The sequence below is a fragment of the Lycorma delicatula genome, chromosome 2 (genome assembly GCF_047948215.1).
Source record: "Lycorma delicatula isolate Av1 chromosome 2, ASM4794821v1, whole genome shotgun sequence".
NCBI classification, from domain to species: Eukaryota; Metazoa; Arthropoda; class Insecta; order Hemiptera; family Fulgoridae; genus Lycorma; species Lycorma delicatula.
In genome coordinates this window covers 164,643,111-164,659,331 of record NC_134456.1, presented here as the reverse complement: position 1 = coordinate 164,659,331, position 16,221 = coordinate 164,643,111, and the positions used below count along the sequence as shown (strand labels likewise).

Here is a 16,221-nt window from a genome sequence, read left to right as displayed (position 1 = left end):
TATTAAATACTAAAAACTAACTTCTTATAGTATTAACCACATTCAAGCTACATCCGCCCACGTCAACGATTGACAAGTGTCTCTAGTGGTTTCTGCAGTCTACTCCCCACTAAGGCCTCGCACTTCAGGGCCAATGTTCCAGAAGTTCTTTAAAGTACTTGCTGTCCTTTTATAATCAGAGGTTTTTGAAATGCCAAATACATCCATTGTGGCTCAAGGTTTGTTACCGCTAAAGAGCAAGAACTAAAAGCACGCACAGACATACTAACACATTGATCCCAAAAAAAATGCCGATTGAGTCGAATTTTTTTTAAAGGTGACAGTAGATTATACTTTGATATTAAAAGTTGTAATGATTGCTCTTCTGGCCATTCATCGAGCATACTTACTATTACTAAGAGGTTATTATGAAACCTGAAAAGCCACCTTTACATGATGAAAATATAAAGTGGGACAGTTCTGCTACTTTTACACATGAAAATTTAAATTTTAACCTATTTCTGAAACGTCTGATAGAATCGATGAATATAAGAGTACATAAATTCTATAATTCAAAAAACGGTGTTGACCATACCCATCTTTCCCTCCAGAGAATCAGATGGTTCTGATTATTCAGGAAAATTTAATTTATTCAGGATTATTCGGGAAATTTCTGTAATATAAATAAAACTGTTTAATATAAATAAAACGATACTGATATCAAAAAACTCCCTTTCGGCACCCCAGAAGGCGGAAGTAGATTTCACTGGTGCCAAGTAGAGCATAAAAATGACTTTCACCTTAAAATTAAGAAAAAATTCAAATGTACTCTATATTACAATGGTTGCATGCGAAAAAATTTTTAACATACGACAAACCCATCTTACAATTCCAGCAAAAATTTTGTCATCTCTTGACGTAAGGGTTGGTCATATAAAAAATTTTTTCAGTCAAAAGTGTTAGGTAATGTTTAGAGGACTAACGGCCACTTTAAACCGATTCGATACTGTGCCTATTAAGGGAGGTATGATTTTTTTGTCTTCGAAATACAATTTTTTCCACACCTTGGGCTAATGGTTGGTTATGTCAAAAAACTTTACGTAGATAAGATTTAGACCCATATTCAAATAGTAAGAACTATTCAATAATAAGAACTTTATTTAAATTCGATATTTTACTTAATAAGAATGTTATAGTTTTTTTTTTTGGTTTTGGTCGTCCCTTGCCGTAAGGGTTGGTCATATCAAAACTTTCTTCAGACAAACGTTTTAGGTAATTTTTAGGGGACCAACAACCTCTTTAAACCGATGCGATACCTATTAAGGGAGGTATGACTTTTTATCTTCAAAAACCCATTTTTCCAACTCCCTGAGTCAATGTTTGTTCGATATAAAAAAACTTTTCTTACATAAGTTTTAGGCCCTTATTCAAAGAATCGTACGAACTTTAAACGAATTCGATATTTAACGTAATAAAAAAGTTATAGCGATTTTTTCTCCCATGGTCTGATTTTGGCCGTTAACAAACTCGACCGAGATTTCGGGTCAAGTTTTTTTAGGAAACAATTTGAAAGTGATTGGCGCAAAATAACGGCTGTTATCGTATCCATGAAATTAATCACAAAGATTAATATAAACTTTACAGCTGACGAACATATAAATTTTTCAGCTGACGGTGATTATGGGGTCTGGGGGATGTGAAACGCGAAGATATGTCGAAATTTAACGGAATTTGAATCATGGTACCCATTACAATAGGTAGCTTTCTTATGAAATCTTAAAAAATCCCTAAATTGAGTTTCTGTGCAGTTGTCTTTCTTGATGTCCAATAGGTAATGAGAAACTTTAGTACCTGTACGGGATATAATGAACTCTAGGTTCATTATAGAATTTACGTCTATAATGAACTTATAGACGTTAAATAATATCTTTTGTTTAATCCTAAAATCATATTTTTTGTATAAAATATTTCAGCTTAAGTTTAAAGAAGATTTTTCATGATTTTTTATACTAGATTTCGCAGGGTTCAGTACTTCGACCAGTGTTTTATTTTTTATGTACCTCTGATTTGCCAGTAACACCTGAAATAGCTGTTGTAACTTTTGTTGATTCTTTTAGCTATCGTTGCATCAATTAATTCATTCAATAATGAATGAATTAATTGATTAATAATTCTATCGTTAATAATGTTGTAAGGTAATATCCAGCTACGTCTATATGATGTAAACCAGTTGTGCGATAAATGGCAGATTAACCCTAACACTAACAAGTCTTGCCGCGCGATATTCACATTGTTTCAAATAACGAAGAGATAACAGCCCAAAATATTCTAACAAGTCTTGGTTTGCATCTGACTTACCTGGAAACCTACCTTTTTTTTCTTCTACTCCTCTAGGTCGGTCCGGACTGTTGGGCATAACTCCACCCAGAGGAGTGTCTGGTTACTCTAACGAGCCTTCCCACCAACCGGCTGTATATCCGGCATGGTAGACCGGCTCGCCGGTCAGCTCTTTTGAGGAGTCTTTATAGTGCCCTTTCTTGACGCCGTGTCCGGACATATCTGCCCAAAACACATCGCCGGGTCTTTTTTCTTTTACTGTGCCTACCTTCCTCTGCAGTCCCCAGAGGATCAAAGGCACTGGCACACCTGGGCAGGCCAGCTCTCATCTCTGGGGCTGTCCTCCCGTTCCTATACTAATAGTTCCGGCGCCGCTCCTCTTGACTTTTACTACTGATTACCTCCGTGGCATATGTGTTGACTCTCCTCCAATGTTCCTTGCTTTGTAACATCGAGTTCACAAGAGTATCTGGTGTGCACTGTGCGATACCTGCCTTATTCCGTTGTATGTCCCACTTTTGGCATTTGAAGACTGTATATTCAACAGAGTCCTCGTCTTCACAAAACATACATGACGTGTGGCGCATCTATTTTATTGGCCTATTTTATGCAGGTAATCTTGAAAAATTACCATGCCCCGTTAATATCTGCACTATGTAGAAGTTTACATCACCAAACTTCCTGCCGTTCCACGCGTCTAGATCATGTATACTTCGCTTGGGGCACTGTGCCACCCCTCTTGCACGCCACCTGTTCATCCATTCGGTCACCATACGTTCTCTAGCGTCTCTCCTGCTCGAGCCATGAGCTATATCCATCCTTTCTCCCACTTGCAGGTCGACTGGCGGAACTGAAGCGAGAACACAGAAGACCTCGTACGATACCGTGCGGTAGGCGGAAACTACTCCTATTAGGGCTACTGGAAACCTACCTGGAAGTAGTATATCCTCACCAAAAAAAGAACTCAAAATTCACTTACTATTAGGTTGCTTCATAGTATAAAATTATTATCAAAATCATTTATAAAGCAATATTGAAGCCATTATTTACATGTAGAATACAAATCCGAGGGCTAACGAACAACTTGAATATAAAAACGCTGCAGAGATTCCACAATAAATCCTGCGATCATTAATTCAACTTGGTTCATCAAGAATACTGAAATAAATAAATTCTTATATCTTCTGACAGTAAAAGATGAATTCAGCAGATTTAGTCTTGATTATCAAGATCAACTGAATTCACACTAATGATCCTCCTAGATAATGACCAAGACATTCCGCGTTTAAAATAACATCATGTTTTATACCACAATAATAGACAAAAACATCAATTAAAATATGTATATAGCAATTATAACAAAAATAAAATGTACATTCCATAAATCTGTAATCATTGCAATGAAATGTTTGAAACTGTGAATTGCATATAATTCTAATAGTATTTAGACATGCACAGTTGATAGGATTGACAAATTGGTAATTTGTCAATGTACAGTGTAAATTTTAATTTCTTTAATTTGTAAATAGCGAACGTTTTAGTTTTCAGACTGTTGCTTATAACTTTTTTCTTTTTTTAATTCGTCATTGGATTAGATTTATCACATATTGTATTTAAGAAAAGGTATGCTCGTTGAAATTTCCTTTCATATAATTTATATTTCTCACATTATTTACTTATTATCACGACTGTTTTTAAATAAAAATATAATAATAATAATAATAATAACAATAAAATGTGAATCTTATGCTAAAACTTAGAAATCAATCTTTGAAAAATATACGATCTCCATCCAGTAATTTTTCTAGTTCTTTGCATTTTGATAAGATGTTTCTCATTTGTAATATTCTTTCCGAACAATGATTCGTAACGATATGTTTCAATGTCCATTTCATATTTATTTTTTGACACTGCAGAACCTGGTGTGCTATTGTTGTCGTTCTCATTGTAATATTGTCTTATAATGAGTATTTTTTTTTTCTTAAATCTATATTTGTTCTTTTATTATTATAATAAACATTTCTTATTAAAAAAAATACTAATATTAAATTAAAAAGTGTAAATGTGTCATTTATAATTAAGAATATTTCCGTTGTACCAAAAAGAGTTTTTAAAAGAAATTAGTCCATACCATGAAATAGATAGATTGCATTATGTTAAATAGTTTGTGTTTTTATAATAAATAGTAATTTTATACGTATATAATAATGTCAAGTTTTAAGTTTTCTAAGTAAAATTGTAAAATTTTTAGTGTTTTTTTTTTTTTCATATTACTATAATGTAATATTAAAAAGGTTTGTCTTAATCTTTGTATTTTCGTATTATTACAATGTTACCAACATTAGTAACTAATCTCATACCTTCTTCCTGTCTACATTTAATAAGCAGTACGGTATAATTATAATGCTACTTACATGCGATTTCTCTCGCAAGTCCTATAGCAGTTGATGTGAGGAAAAAACTCAGATAAACGGTGCGGAGTACGTGTTATAAAATCCTCTAATCGTTTTATAAAATCTCCTGGTAACTGGTGCGGAATCTGGGCCTCCGGCTCATTCAAATCGAATAAACCTTTAGTGGCAATATTTGCAGTCTTTCCACAAATTTTCCTAATTTGACGTATTCATTCGCAGAAAACAAAGAATCATTTTTCTCTGCAATATACATTTTGTATTATAAAAATCACAACAGAAAATCTCCTGCAATGCTTATCGTTATCAGCACGAATATTAATCATATTATTACAACTTACTTAAAAAAAAAAAAAAAACAGTAAACTTTAATTGCATGAACAAAACATAAATTTATTAATTCACCTATCCTTCATAAAGTACTAAGAAAGTACTAACAAATTTTCAGTGCTTTCTGGTGGCTGATTCGGTAACAATAATAGTTTTAAAAAAACGTAATGAACGTAACAATTTAATTTGTAGTAAGTTTTATATTTATGGATATCATAATTATAACGGTTGTAGGCGAAATGAGACGTGAAGTCGTGAAAATGGCATAGTCGTTTTCAAGTGCGATGCTTATTTGTAAAGCGGTTTCCTGTTGCCCTCTTCATTAAGTTGAATATATTGTTTCATATATTACCATGGCAAACCGATTAAAATTTAGGGGATATTGAACCCTGTAATGAATTCATAAGAGTGGTTGAGTGTATTATTGAAATTATTATTCTCAGAGAAAGGAGATATGACCAATTCTTCTTGCACCTGGGGTGCTTTAAATATATTATAGCCGTAAGAAAGAATGGCAGAGCAGAATGAATGAAGTAAAAAATAAAGGAAAGTAGCCTTCTTAACTGTAGTTAGGGATCAGAAGAATTTTACAGTTATATAATATTTGTTAATATTCTTTTTATTAATAAAAGTTCTATCACGAGTTTTTTTATATATATAATAAAAAGAATACGAAACTTTTATTTTTATATGCATCTTAGAGATTTTTCAATGTATATGACTGATGAAATTAATGTGATCTGCAATAACCTAGCATCAAATCAGAATTCATAATTTTGTAAAATTTCACTAAAAATAATATGAAAGGTACAATTATATAACATTTGTAAATAAAAATACATACGCTATAAATTATTCATAAGTGAATAGAAGGACTTACTGAAATTACAGTAAATCTTTTCTCTTTCGTAGTAGCAATTTCTGACAGTAAATATTACAGCATAAGTAATAAACTAATCAAAATATATGGTTATTCCTTCTCAATATTAACAAAGTAATTTTTTTATTGAAATTTTTGTAATCATTAATTTTATTTTTAAATTGTGTTCTCTCTGCATCTGAGCACATATCTATCTTATATTAGAGTAGTAAAAAATTTTTGAAAGTTTACACTGTTTTTGTCACTGTTTTTGTACAGGCTTCTTATAATTGTGACGCAAGTAATAAACAAGATACACTAATCAGAATTGTTTTCTTGGAGAGTATTAATTTGTTTTACGAAGATAAAAGATAAGTTCTTGTAACGAACAGAATTAATGAATCATATATAGGGTTGAATATCATTTGAATTGAAGCGACTTTTTTCTCTTGTCAGGTCACCTAAAATCGTAAATTTATGTCTCCTGATGTACATTAGACAAACAACATAAGACATTATGAAGAAGGGGTTCTCCTTCAGGTATTATTATATAAAATTTGAAAAGAACAAGTTTTTACGATATGAAATTAAAAAGTTTCAAAAATGCATACGTTATAAGCCAAATTCAGCTGCCCGTAACTCTAAATCCAACAACTCTAAACTGAAAAAACCGCTTATAGTTTAATTGGATACTAGTACATAATTGCAATCTCTATTTTAATTTTTGTGAGAACCAGTAACTGTTTTTGGGTACTCTTCAATTTTCAGAAGCTATAGTTGTTTAGTTATAACATATATTTATGCCGGCACACAAAATTATTGATCAATCCTACCATCTAGGAAAAACTGTTCTGTTTCTCGAATGTTTGTGGACACCCACTTCGTGGAAGTGACTTTAAGAATATTTCTTTAATGTTTGGTGACTGAACAAAAAGCGAAATTGTTTTTGAACCTTTTGGATAAAGTTCAATCTTTCTACAACACAAAATACATGTTATAGGGTTTTAAAGGTGTATATTTAAATGCAATAATATTTTTTTAATAAAAATTAATTTTTTTTTTAATGTGTGAATGATTTACCTTTGTAATGATAATAAAATCACTTATGTTACAATCTTTGTAATGATAATAAAATCACTTATGTTACAAAAAACGTTTTGGCGAAAGATACTTTTTTTACGCTTGGTAGAATCATTTTTGATTTGTATTTATTTTCAAAAGAAATAAGAAAGTTTATATTATCAAAAAGAAATGATAATATAATACTCATGTAACATAAACTGTAATTAATTAATTTTATTGTTGTTTACGATGTATGTAATAATAAAATAAAAAGATAGAGAAAAGTAATTTAATAATTTTTTGCAGGAATTCACTATAATATGCATTTCAACGCTATCTGTCGGGATCAGAATGGAACGATATGTATTTGTGAGGGGTAGTACACCAACATCGAAGGGCAGTCCGTGAAGTGACGGCGAGGAAGCGGGAGTCGCGTGGTTCAGTGCACAAGTGCGCTAACCCTTGTAAGTAACACTAGTATGCAACCTTATTAATTATAAAACTTGTACACTAATAGATTGTTGTATGTTTATAAATAGAATAAAATAGATATGGTTTTATTATAAAGCTTAATTACAATTTTAATTTCAACAAAGGATAGTAAAAACATAGAAGCAAACATAATGTCTAACCTAACTTCTAGTTACCTGGGTTTTCATTCGTATATTTTAGTATTGATATAGCCCAAAATGCTGCCCTTCAACGTAAAAAAATCTATAATAAATGTATTTTTAATTTAAAAACTGCGGTTAACTAATCTAGTTCTTTATAGATTTTAGGATCTCATAATTTATATCGTATTTATCCAACACGAGAGAACGGGAAATTCAATACAGTATCTAGCGTACCGGGCATAAGTAACTACTTAAATAAACAGGTATACAATCCATATAACCTAATTTTGAAATATTACCCCCTCCCCTAATTATAATAATGAAAAAAATTAAAATAAAATTTGATCTACCACTCATATATCAATTATAATCTATTGTAATTTATTCAATTCCGGGTCCGTTTTCAACAAAATAGTACTAATATTTTTCATTATTAATTTTATAATTCACGGTTTTACTTTTTTAGATTTTTCTTTAATACTATTATTTGTTTATCCTATGATTATAGGAATAGAGTAATACAACAACACGTAATTGAAAATACAAACTTAAAATATAAGATATAGTAGTACTATATTGCATTATTTTTACCTCTTACAATATAAAAACTAGCGTTTACATGTAGAAGACATTAAACTTAAAAAAAAGACAGGTTATTTTTTCACACTCATATTTCTTAATATAGTTATAAAATACATTACTTTATAATAATATATTTGCTTTATAATATTTTTAAAAGTTAAGCAACACTTATGTGTTGAATTAACATGTTCAGTAATTTTACTAATCATTTAAAAATTCTGCGTTTCATCCAGTTTCTATAATATGACGGTTTTTCATCTTATTAAAACAGAACCTTATAAAAATAAATAATGAATAAATTTAATTTCAAAAAATAATCATTAATCTGGCTGCGATGCAGATGAATTTGCCTATTTTTGTGATTACAATTTTTAATATTTCATTGATAATAATGCTCAATATTTTTGCCTACTTCTTATTTATTTCCTTGATTAATTAACAAATAATAACTTTGAAAACGTTATTTCAATGGGTTTTAAGATTTTAAATCAATAAAATCTACAATAATCTTTACCAATTTAATTCTATATTACGTTATTCTGTTGTGACGTAACATTCTGTTGCGACATTAAAATTTGACGTCTTGAAATCACATCAAATGATAACATTCTTTTTAAATAAGTTTTTACAAATTTTTAAAAATTTACGATTTTTTAAATTAAATCCTATATCTACTCACTGATAAAGCGACATTTACAAAAAAAATTAAATATTAAGAAAATATTAGCCGATATTTCTATTGATTAAAATAGTTAAAAGTCACAAAATTTTATAAAAATCAAATCTTTTGAAGTATAGTTGTTTTATAATTTATTATTTATTTGCAACGTTAATTTTTAACTTTTGATAATCTAAAAAAACACACTCGAATATTTAAGCCTAATCCCTTCTGATATATTCATCAGCATCTCACATCACATCCACGATTTTTCAGACATTTAATAGAATCAACCCTCTGCTTTAGTATTTTATCTTTAGTATTAACTAAAGATACCACACCGAATTTAATTAATATAAGCTTAAATGTTTCTAAAATATATAACTATGTAAAGGTCAACACACGCAAGTCTTAATACAGAATTTTTTCAGTAAGATTTTAGAACTTTTAGACTTAACCAAACATCGATTATTTCATCGTGAATTTAAACTAATATGAAATCTTTTTCTACCATAAGAAGTCTTTACACATTGTATTACAGTACCAGTAAGTCATTTTATTTTGATTTTACACAATATTTTCAAATATACTAACCTTATTTTGCTACAAAAAAATTGTAATTACTCTGACGTTGTAATGTTACTGTAAAGTTGTAATTACAGAAATAACTTATAATTTTCTACTTTAAGAGATTATATTATATACAAATTGTATTATATACTGCAAATGATACATCACAATGAACCAAAACTCACTGTGCTTATTTATCCTACCCTACTAAACGGCATTTGTATGTGTATCTGTGTTTGCGTCCCCTTAGCTTTGTTCCGGAATGTACCGATCGCAAGCGGAAAATCCCGATTCGTAAGTACATGTCTTGTGGTGGTCAGATGTTTACTTATTAACCCAACGAGTTGGTCTAGTGATAAACGCGTCTTCGCAAATGAGCCGATTTTAAAGTCGTGAGTTCTAAGGTTCAAATCCTAGTAAAGGCTTTTATACGGATTTGAATACTAGATCGTGGATACTGATGTTCTTTGGTGGTTGGATTTCAATTAACCACACATCTCAGGAATGATCGACCTGAGACTGTACGAGACTGCACTTATACATATCATCCTCATTCATCCTCTGAAGTAATACCTTATGTGATTCCGGAGGCTAAACAGAAAAAGAAAGAAGGTGTATATTATTATATATCGATATATATATATATATATACCGAAGTTTTGGGAAAAGTTTGTACTTTTTAATCGGATCCGAATCTTCGGACAAAAATCGCAAATATCTCAAAAATGGTCGGTCCTAGCGTTCTGGAAAATGTTATCGGCCCCCCATCCGCTCCCAGTGGTACCCGTCAGATGATAATATTTTCTACTGCCCTCGGGACGCCATTCTGAGTTTGGGAAAGAGGTGCGATGGGGTGCCACCGTAATATCTCGGCAACCGTTCTTCCGATTTTCACTATTCAAACGGCGTATGTATCAGCAGGTCAAGCGCTAACTGTTGAACGCACAGGGTACACTCTTGGTTGATCGGAACTTGGCTATGCGGAAACTAATTCGTTTAGCCTTCCCTGTGTTCTGATTGCACTCACCCACCGTAAACCTACCGATCCTATCTTTTGCTAAATATGCTCAAACTGTGCGCAAACGCAGCTATAATGTATAAACTTATGAAGATTAAAAAGTAGTAAATAAAAAATATATAAAAAAAAAACTTTTTCAAAATCACTCATATTAAATGCAATTAAAAGTAGAAAATAATTTTAGGACGGCATCTCAGAATGGATTTGACAACAAGCTTTGATGGTGAAATGTAACTTTATGTGAAAGTCATAGAAGTCATAGCTTCAAATTAATTATTTCATGTTTTTCCAGTATTTTCTTATGCGTTATGAATGGCCTAAAGAGTAGGATGCAAACACGTATAAGAAAAAATTGGCAAAAACATCAAATTTTTAATTTGAAGCTATCCCTTTTACTTAATCTTACGTAATAAATCACATAATCACGATCAAAGCTTTTTGTCAAATCCATTCTGAGATGACGTCCTAAAATTAATTTTTCTCTTTTAGTGCGTTTAATTTAAGAGTGGTGTTTTAAATTTTTTTTATATATTTTTTATTTATTACGATTGTTTTTCTTCATAAAATAATGAACTATAATCAAAAAGTAGGCGCCGAAATGTACCGATCACTAGCGGAAAATCCCGATTCGTTAGTATTAATTTCTAGAGTTAAATTTCTAATTTAACTTTCGTTATATCAATTTTCATCAATCAAAAAAAAATATTTTTACATAAGAGGTAATCAATTTTGGACAACTAATAATAGCATTCTGAAACGCCGCCCGGAGAACCCAGTTGCGGAGGCATGCCGTAGGCACGCCCTGCAGCTAGTATTAAATTAAAATAACAATTTATAATTTTTCGCCAAAAAAAAAGATTCTGAAAAAAACAAAAACAATATTCAGAAATAGTGTCTGAACCTTAATATCATTTTCCTAAAAGGTTGTAACTCTAGCAGTTAGCAGAAAGAGTATTTAATCAATATAAATATTTGATATTCAGTAAAAAAATGTATGTTGAATATTTATTTATATAAAATAGTCATATCTGAGTGAATCATAATCAACGCCCAGCAAAAACTACTGAAGATAAATTGATGAAAATTTGTATACCCGTTCTTCTTTCGGTGTAAGTGCAACTAAGAAAGGAGTTTTTGAGATTCCCGTTTAAAGGATTAAAATGGAGTAACAATGAAATTTTCTATTTTTTGAATTACTCTACAACGAATTAAGATATCAAATTGGGATGAGCAACTCTTCTTTCTTTTCTATTTAGTCTCCGGAACCACCATAATGTATTACTTCAGAGAATGAATGACAATGATATGTATAAATGTAAATGAAGCGTAGTCTTGTACAATCCTAGGTCGAACACTCCTGAAATGTGTGGTTAATTGAAACCTAACCACCAAAGAACATCAGTATCCATAATGTAATATTGAAATCTGTATATAGGTTACTGTCTTTGCTAGGATTTGAACCTGCGAACTCTCGATCTCGAAATCAGCGATGAGAGTTCACCACTAGACCACCTGCTGGGTTCATGGGATGATCAGTTAAAATACCTATTTTAACTGCTGAATCCAGATTAAGATATATGTAAAATATGCTTGTACATTTTAGTTGTTGGGATTCAATTAGCAGAACTCTTTGAGAAATTGTAAATCTGAGATAGGACAAGTACAACTACACGAATAGAATTGTCTAGTTTCATAAAATAAGACAGGCGTATCTATCATAGAAAAAGTGCATTGAATACTTTAAATGTGGAAATTTATCTAATTAAAGATTTTTTCCCTGTTTAGCCTCCGGGAAACACCTTGAGATACTACTTCAGAAGATGAATGAGGATGATATGTGTGAGTGTAAGTAAAGTGTATTCTTGTACAGTCTCAGGTCGACCATTTCCGAGATGTGTGGTTAATTGAAACCCAACCACCAATGAACACCGATATCCACGATATAATATTCAAATCCGTATAAAAGTAACTGTCTTTACTTCGAAATTCGCTGATTTGTGAAGACGTGTTCACCATTAGACCAACCCGATGGGTTAATTAATGATTACTAATCGCAGAAAAAGCAAACTGAGTGCTTCCATAGCTGATGCATTGCAGGTATAAGAAAGTAACAGTACAATATAATTCAGTAATTATTCATCAGTCATAGAGTGATGTTTATGTTTAAGAGAAATCACTCTTGATGCAATTCTGTTAATTGAATTCCAACGCCTACCGTAAAGTATAGATACAGATGATTTCTTACGTATGTAACAATGATTTAAAAGCTGGAAATCTCAGAAATTTAGAATATTAATTATTATTTTTGGATAAATTAAGGTTAAAAATATAAATAATTATTAATAATAATCGTCTTTTTTATTAACAGTTTATCCATTCATATTTATTTTCCATAGATTAGACTAAATATGAATGATATTTTCCTCAAATTTACGTAAACTATAAATGACACAAACGTTCTCCATGAATAGATAGAGTGAAGCCGATAGAGACATCAGCCTGCTATTTCCAGACTAGTGTATTAAGTGGTGATGTAAATAGCACATGTCCTTTTAACTTCCCTCCACTATTTTTAAAACGTTTCCGTTGTAGTTAAATGGACTAAGGAGATATAATTAGTAAGTAAACTTTACCGATCTGATAATTTTACCTTTTCAAAAGTCACGATTTCAACAGCCGTGGAATAAATTATAATTTTATATGATATGGTTTTATATATAAACGGGTAGTAAATAAATAAGATATAAAATGAATTTAATTAAACTATTTACTCAATTTTTGTATTATTTTGCAGTATAAAGTTCTGATTCTATTTCAATTTTAAAAAAATTAACTTAAGAATTGATAGGAAAAGATGAATAAGATAAATAGATCAGATTTAGAATAAAAAAAAGATCTAAATTTCTGTTTCAATGAATTTCTATTTAAAACTGTTATACTACAAAATGTTGTTTATTGGTCACGTATGTTTTGCTTTTTCTCTCGCACAGAAATCAATGATTTCCTCATTCCAAAGACTAAAATCAAGGGTAGAAATTGCATGTGACTGGCTGTGTATTTTATGAATTACTGTTCTAAACTTGCGTCAACAAATTCTCAGGGTAGATTCATTAAGTTTCACTCTTCTACATACCGCAAACAGAATTTCAAAGTCAGTAAATATCAGTAATTGAAAATCACTTCCCGTTAATTTTAACCGTGATCGGATTTTAATTGTCAACGTTTTCTATTAGTGGTCAAAGTTAGATAGTATTTGTCACAATCAACCGAAGCTGTACCAACCATCATGTGATGAAATTTACGGGGTTGTGTGTTCTTGTGCGTGTATATACAATATGTTATATTTGTATGTACATATATGTATGTGTGTGTTTTGATATAGATAAATTGATTGAGGGAGAAAAAATTCATTGCTTACAATTAAATTACAGGTTCTCCTTCCACTGTTACATTAAATTGTAAATAAAAACATGTATTTCTTTACACTTCTAAAAAGTACAAAGTTGCATTAGTTAAAAAAGTAAACAAAATAATTGGCAATATTGTTGCTTAACTTTTACAGAATTAGTATAGAGTTTAAAATGAAATCAACCTCTTTTTAAAGATTAAATTCACGTCATAGTAATTACATAAAAAATGATTATTTATTCTTTACATTTTAAATTTTAAAAGGATATTAGAGCCTTCTTTATCCGATGACTACATCGCCCACCGATTTGAATTTCACTTCGATCCCATTCCGATTTGATCAAACTGGAAGATAATCCTTCACCCGTTGAAACCAATTAAAGCAATACCTGCTATCCCATTGGTGACTGCAAGCATCTAGGACAGAATTACAGATGAAATCGGTGTGCGGGTAAGGAACAAGAAGGAATGAACAATATGAAAGTCTATAGGATCTTCTCTAAGTCTGAAGCCTCCCTCTAATAAGGGTTGTCTACAATTCCTTGTTTTACTTAGATAATTCTTTCTTTATTTTTAACTTTACGATCATACTTAGGTTTTTATCTGATTAAAAATAATTATAGGATATTCTACACTAATTTATTAAACAAACAATAAGTTTTTTTTTTAATTTTCTGTTTAATTATATGAAAAATGACATTATGATAATCTATATTATAAATGACTTTATTTAGTTTCATTCATGAATTGAACTCTTCGTGTTTTCAGATTAAAGAGTTCTATTTCATTCTTCTGTTATGCAATTATTAATTTTTAATGGTTTGTAATAATGTTTCTAACTGAAGAAAGGTCAATAAAAAAATCAAATCTTTGTTAAAGTAATGTGTTGTAATATATAATAAAATCTGGTTTAAAAATCTCTAGTGAAATGATTTTGGACAATTTGAATTGCTCTCTATCATTATTATTTCCCACAATGCTAAAAGATAAATTCAAGTCGACGGTTGTAACAGAAAGAAGGTTTTTAAAAAACTTCCACAAATCTCTTGTGTGCTTATTTTAAAAGGTTATTATTTAAAATATTTATATTTTATACCTAAATAATATTAACAAGGAAAGCATTAATTAAGTTCCACAAATTTTGTGATGAGACCTACATAATTACTCATTCTATTTTTTTTTTAAATGTAATGAAATCAACCCATCATTTGTAAGATATATATATAGACTGTCCCATTAAATTTGTTTGCGAAAGATCTTTTTTTTCTTTTCTTTATGATTGAGCGGGCATCAACAGCTATGGTCATTAATCCGGTGGAAATTGATAGCGTATGAAGATCGCTATTATTTCTATCTAAACAGACATAATTCAATCTTCTTTTTTTATTAAGAGTTCTGCTTTTAAAAAAGTTATAAATTATAATTAAAAATTAATAAAATGTCTAAATTATATGATAAAATAATATTATGATACTCTACACTATAAATTTATTCTACAGTATAAATAAATGCCATTATTTAAAACTTTCATTCATGAAATGAGCTGTACGTGTTTCCAGATTTAAAATTATGTTTCATTCACGTATGTAAATGTATTTTACTATGGTTTTTGATAACTTTGCTAACTGAGAAAAAAATTATCTTTTATAACTCTATACATTTTAAACGAGATATGTAGATGTATATAAAATTCATATATATATATATATATATATATATTTCCTTTTCCTATTATTTCCTACATTACGGTATAATACACATTACATATGTATATAAGTATATGTATAAACATATATATTTCCCTAATAAAAAAATAAATAAATAAAATTCTAGAACTGTATAAACCATCATCAATATTAAACATATCATATACGTGATATAATACAATGAATAGAAGCAGCGTGACATTTTTGCCACTCAACGTCATTCATTGAAAAGTTTCTGACATTTAACAAAAGAAGTGATTATCAGCTTCGTATTCCTTAATGTTCTATCCTACTTATCTCATATTTTATTTTTGTTTGAAATAATAAAATTAGATAAAGTGATGCCATGTCATTTTTTCTTTAGTTATATTTACTTTTTTTTTTAACCTTCGGATCCACTGTTAGGCATTCTTCAGAGGATGAAGATGAATGATTTGTAGCCTGTATGAAAATGCCATGCCTGACCAGGTTTCGAACCCGGGACCTCCGGATGAAAGGCCGAGTTATATTTACTTAACCTACTTTTTTCTTTACTTATATATATATTTATTTATATTATAAACCAGCATGCAAACAGATGTAGATTAATACGCTAATCTATAAAATAATGTATTTTTTATCCTCGTAAAGGATCATTTCTACATACGCTCGCTTGATCTTCTAGTTAAAAAACTGATGTGGACGCCA

General features: G+C 30.1%; 1 protein-coding gene across 2 annotated transcripts in view; it reads left to right on the top strand.

The window, feature by feature from the left end:
* Positions 1-16,221, top strand: part of Mct1 (Monocarboxylate transporter 1) — a 576,612-nt gene that overhangs the window by 153,537 nt on the left and 406,854 nt on the right. For both annotated transcript variants that reach the window (XM_075356629.1, XM_075356630.1), the window contains exon 2: positions 7,285-7,442. The gene's annotated coding sequence lies outside the window, so the exon portion shown is untranslated. The remainder of the gene's footprint in view (positions 1-7,284; positions 7,443-16,221) is intronic.